The 6,320-nt window shown below is 32.3% G+C and overlaps 1 long non-coding RNA gene across 1 annotated transcript; it reads left to right on the top strand.

Moving 5' to 3' along the window:
- The first annotated feature begins 1,062 nt into the window (after window positions 1-1,062).
- Window positions 1,063-5,800, top strand: LOC141419898 (uncharacterized). Its single transcript, XR_012444628.1, has 3 exons — window positions 1,063-1,139; window positions 1,704-1,842; window positions 5,213-5,800. It is a non-coding gene; the product is annotated as an uncharacterized lncRNA (long non-coding RNA).
- The last annotated feature ends 520 nt before the right edge of the window (window positions 5,801-6,320 follow it).

The following is a 6,320-nucleotide window of genomic DNA, read 5'->3' as shown; positions in this document are numbered from 1 at the left end:
TTTATTTTAAAGCAGATCACAAAAACAAGGAATAAAAAGAAAGCCAAGAAACAATAAAAAAACATCTGAACAATGGAGGAGAAATATTGGGTCTGTTTCAGTCCTTGTATTTATATCAGTAGGCCTTTCTAGATCAAATCAAACCTCTTTTTCTTCTCTAATATTATCAATCCAAGATTCCCTCCTCCTCAAGAGTAGGTTGTGTAAGAGCTAAAACTTAGGGATAGGTCATGATGTATATTTCAAGCTATAATCTTCTTAAATCAAAATATAGTGGATAGTTTTGTTGACTGTATCAAATTTCCCAATGTCAAAATAACTATCAATGTGAGTGTGCAAAAATATCCTTGATTTTAAAATGACTCCATCAAAATAGCCGTATCATAATATTATCTACTTACCTATAACTAGTATGTTTAAAAGAATAGACTCTGTGTTCACCTGAATCCACTTTTTTACATATCTCACATTTGTGTTAAAATACTAATTTCTTGCTTCAATGACCATATTCAGTCTTTACACATGCACCTACTGGTTTTACTTACTAAGTCTTTATTAATTGATTTGTATGGATTCATTTTCCTCCTAACCTCTCAACAGTATGTGTGACTGTTTGATGCTGCAACTGTCTTCAACCTAATTTTTTTCTGCCTGAGTTATTTTTGTCAACTATATTTTTTTCTCTGGGGATGTTTTTTACACTTTGGTGAAAGAAGGATTTAAATTTAATCTTCTTTTTTTTTTTGGAAAGGCCACTTAACTACTTAACTGAAATGTATCTCCATTTGCACCTCCCTTTCAATAGGCCATTCTTCATCTAAAGATGTATGGATAGATAGATGATAGATAGACAGGCAGATAGATAGATAAATAGATAGATACTTGTAAAGTTGTCAGTGCCTTAATGATTACTATTATTTGATTGTCATTTTGTAAGAACAGGCCTGGAACTATCTTGATATTTAATTAAGCATGTAGAATCAATGTGAGCTATTGCATATTGCATTTAAATTTTTCCTTAAAATTGTGATCATACTTTCCTCTCTTTTAAAAATGTATGTGCAGAATCTCCGGAGTTCATCCCTTCTGAGGGTCCCTCCTATATCTCCATCTCAACAGTTCTTTGGAAGAAATTACAAGTAAGCTGTCTGTTTCTTAAAATGGAAGTTAAAGCATGTGAATACTGAAAAAAAGAGAAGCAGTAACTCATTTGTAGAGAATTTTACTGTACAGTTTCATTTTATGTATTTATTTTTGGTAGGAGGTAGGGTTGCCCAGAGAAAGGGGCATAGTTGGAGATAACAATGTTTCCAACTGTGAATATACATAATTGTATTTCTTCCAGAGTAAAAAAGTAACTCTTTTAACACATTTCTTGAGAAAAAATTCAGCACTGACCAAAAATAATCTGTAAGACTTTTTGAATTGTACTTTCTGTATTTATCTATGTATCATAATAAGTTCTCAGCTATTCTGTAATAAATAAAATAAGAAAATAATGGTTTAGTGCTTTTAGCTTTATGAGATTGTTATTATTCTATTATGTCTCATATCAATTTAATGTGACTTCTCAATGACTTCATTTATTTGCTTCCTACAGAATATAGTAATGACAACCTATTTCATTATTACACTTAACATCACATAAGTGTTTGATTTATTAAAGGATTCTGAAACACTTACTGTTTTTTTTTTCAAAATAGCTTTAGGACTCATCAGCCCAAACAGGACAATCTCTACAACAATCCATCTAATAACTGGGATAGCTCTTGGGTAACAACTAAACCAGAAGGAAATTATGGGAACATGTATTCTTCAGCTGTGCCCATGAAACCATTCTATGTATGTATTATGCATTTCAATATCTATATATGGTTATCATCACCATAACACCAGTGTAAGTAATACAATGAATAATAAGATTCATTCTACCAAAATAATATGGCAGAATAAATTCAGATAAAGTTTGGGAAGTTTATTTCATATGATTCACTATCACTACTATTTAATTTTCTAGAATGGGATTAGGAAATATGTGTTAAACATACAGTAAACATAATATTTAATATGCACTAATATATATATTTATATAGGCACAAGATATATGTTTATGTAATAAACTTTATTGCATAATATTTAAATTTTCAATTTTTAGAAAGGAGATTTGGGATCAAAGAACATCTGATTAAATGTTATGAGACTAACTCAGGTGAAACTGATCATATTATAGTCATCAATTGTCATAATTTAATAAGGCAATTGCTGTTTTAAGCTGTAATGTAGGTTAATATCTTAAATAGTACATTGCTTCAATCAATGTCGAACACCAGCTAACTTCTGATCAGCAGTTTAAGATATATTAACACAATGTACAAACAGTGCTTCTTTGTTTTTAAAAACAGTAATCAGGAAAAATTGATGAGATAAATTATCATCTGAAAGTTATGTTGCTGGATTTTCCTAAAAATGCAGTGAATTCTAGGAAAATGGAGCTAATTCACCAAGGACACATAACTGATGTTACTTAATGACCTGGGATTTCAGGGAAAGAGGGGAAAACTTTTGATTGATCATGTGACAAAATAACATCCCCCTCAAAACACCCACTGTGACTTGATGAGTGACCTCAGAGAGATAAATTATGAAAATGCAAATGTGGAGTTTTAAGGGTTTTAATTATTCAAGAAGACAAAATGACAGGCGCATGATAGAATAGAAACTGATTTTTCTAATGTGTTTAGCTCACATTAAAACAGATGTATCATCTATATGGACCAGTGATGGAAGATAGACCTGGAATAATAAACTGGAAACTTCTAAGGGACACAAAAAATTCAGAAAGAGAAGGAAGTAAGAGAGAATGGTACTGAATTAATTGTAGGTCAATATGGGTGAAAATCTAAGAAGAGAAAGCCTGAGTAAGAAAAGAGGAAAGCTTAATACTGAGAATGTAGAGGGGGAACAGGTGGCTTCAGGATCAGTTCTGATCTGTGCATTAGTTCCCTATTGCTGCATAATAAATTGCAACAGACTTAGCGACTTAAAACAACACATATTTATTATCACACAATTTCAATGGATCAAGAATCTGGCTTAGCTGAGTCCACTGTTCAGTAATGTCACAAGCGTACAACCAAGGTTTCAGGCAGGCTACCTTCTCTTCTGGAGTTTAAGCCCTTTTCCAAGTTCATGTATTTGTTGGCAGAAATCATTTTCTTGCAGCTGTAGAAATTTATTCCTCCTTCCTTCTTCCTCACTGTCTGTCAACTATGAGCAATTGTCAGTTCTTAGAAGCCACCTGCAGTTACCATGTGGCTCTCCAACAGACGCGTTCACAACACTGTATTCTACTTCTTCAAGGCCAGTAGAAGTATCTCCAGCTCATTCTGCTAGACTGCAATCTTAAATAATGGAACCAATTCAAGAGAGTAACTATTCCACTGATAATCTCTATCATCCTTTCCTCATTCTACTAATGTTGAAAGCAAGTCAAGGTTCTCTCCACACTCAAGAGAATGAGAAGAGTTATACAATTGTGTGGCTTATTGGTGTTAATTCATTAAGATGTGTCCAGATAAACAGCAACTTATAGTTCAAAGGGTACCAAAATAGAATAACTCAGTTTTTTACTGAAAGACAAAGTGAACAGGTAAAAAATTGTGACCCTTAAGGTTATGGGGTTATAGGGAATCTGTGACAGACAGATTAATCCTTTAAAAAAAATGAATGAAGCCAGTTGAGTATCATATTTTCATCCATTCAGTCAATTAATTGAGGCCACTGAGCACCTATTATATGACTAGAACTGTGGCAGTTAAACAATTATGAAAGAAAGTTATTGTCCTGCCTTATGCTGCTGTTATATAGTGGGGAAAAATTAAACAAGTAAACATGTATAGAATTACAAATTGTGATAAGTGGTATGAAATAAAAACTGAGAGGGTACTGAGAAAAAATAACAAAGATAGTGCAATCACCTGCAGTGCAGTGTGTATATCAGTATTACCCTTAATTATAACTAAAAGAAGCAGTGATGTATACCACGACTACAGGTGGACTAGTGACTTAAAAGCAAAGAGGTCAGCCATAACTGTTTTTCATAGCTACCTGAGTCAAAAATCAGTGGTAATGATTTCTAGGAAGCAATGTCAGGACTAAAGGTAGACAAAGGTAAGAACAAAAGTTGAAGTGATATGGATATTGATAAGGGGAAGATAGTGCATGAGATAAGAAAGAATGTGTTTGGAACTCCTTAGAATTTAACAGAAGGAAATTTTCTCACTCTCTGCTAGTAACTTGAACTTACCATATTGTAATTTAAAGAAAATATAGGGGCTAAGGATATACTTCCATGGTAGACTGCTTCCCCAGCATGTGTGTGGCCCTAAATTCTATCCCTAGCACTGAAATAAAAGCATTTAAGGGTCATAGAGAAATAAGGCTCAGCATTGTATTAAACTACATTATTTGAATTGGTGTCACAATTGTCTCTTAGTTTTCAAATTCAAAACCCTATTTTAAGTCTTTACTTTACTTTACCTGACTTCTCTACAGACATTTGACACTCCGATTATTGATCTCTGTCTTCCAGAGTACTACTTTCCTTGTGGTTATGTTGAGCATGAACCTCTGTCATAAAAGAATTCTATAGCAATGACAAAGCTTTGGTTATATGACATAAATTATTCTGTTATAACATGTGATATGAAAACAATTATTGATGTAATTTGAAATTTGTGCATATAATCATACAAAAAGAAAAATGAGATATTTTGTAAAAGCAACAAATTTAATTTTACCATAACACGGTAGGTACTAACATTCATTATTGTGCTGTATTAGAATGTGAAGTTTGATACTACAATATCAGAAAGAGGAATATTTATTTTTCTCACATAAGTTTCTTCCTGTAATGTTTGCTTCTTACTTTAGTACAGAGACCTTGCATTGCACAAGGTCTAAGTCAATTTGGAGAAATTGCACTACAAATTTAGTATTTAATGGTTATTTAAAAGCAGCCAAAAATTCATTTACTAAAGAAAATATTTTTATGTGTTGTTTTATCTCATTACAAACTAATAACAATGATTAAACTGATTACTAAAATGATTCAGAATATATGTCTGATTTTACAATACATGAACAAATCTAAGCAAGAATAGTTTTATTAAATGCCATTTAATTACATTTGATATTTTTAACTTCCTTGCAGGATTTTCCCACACCAGGAGTTTCAAAGTCAAGCTGTATTCAAAGAGAGAGAGAATACATTGGACGCCCAAGTTCTGAAGAGCCAGAAATACTTTACAGAATAGGATGTGTGCAGATGAACTATTAAGTTCATGAATTTAAAAAATGTATACATATATACATGTGATCATTTTAAAAGCATCTTGTAATATGTTATGAAAAACTGAGTATGATTTATCTGTGCTCTAAATTTTTTTCTTTCTGCATGTATACCATCTAATTATTTTCTTTATAACTTTGAAATTTTTCTACCCACCCCCATGACCACAGAGCAAAACTTTAGCTTCCAATAACCAATTTCATTAATTCATTTGGGGTGGCTGATACTTGCTATCTCCAAAATTCAGCATAATACTTATTGATTTATGACATGTATTTTTATAAAGTGCTCAGTGAAATGCATACAAGATTGGTTGCAAATTTCTAACAAAAATACTGAGAACTTTAAAGTTATGGGATAAATCTAAAGAACTGCACCAAAGCATGAATATATAATTAATCTCGTTTGAAATGTGTAATTTAATTATAAATTAATTTCTAAAAATAAACTAAGGATTGGCAAATGATTAGTAAACTGAGTGGTGAAATGGAACGATTCCAAGATCTGGGTTGTTCCCTCCCATCTTTCCTTTCTTCCCACATTCTATTTTCTCTCCTTTTTGTCCTTCCTTCCTTTTAAAAGGTAGTTATCAGACCAATTATGTAACAAGCATTAGTTCCTAAGGTACAGAGATGAATCTGAGATAGTCCTTGGAACTTAGGCTGGTAACAGAGAGATAAAAGTCAATTTTTATTATTCGGTAGGTCAATGCAATGATAGAGATGTATACAAGAAAGTAAGAAATCACATAATGATTATCCAAGCCCAGGAATCAGTGTGATGATAATGTTGGAAAAAGGTCATTTTTCTTTTATTTTTGGTGGTATTGGGATTTGAACTCAGGGCTTTGAGCTTGCTAGGTAGGCACTCTACTGGTTGAATCCTGCCTGCAGCCATTTTTGCTCTGATTATTTTGGAGATAGATAGGCACTTTTTATCTAGGCCATCCTGGACCAAGATTCTTCTATTT

The sequence above is a fragment of the Castor canadensis genome, chromosome X (assembly GCF_047511655.1).
Source record: "Castor canadensis chromosome X, mCasCan1.hap1v2, whole genome shotgun sequence".
Lineage (NCBI taxonomy): Eukaryota > Metazoa > Chordata > Mammalia > Rodentia > Castoridae > Castor > Castor canadensis.
Note: the sequence above shows the minus strand (reverse complement) of the source record. Positions and strands in the feature narration are given on the sequence as shown.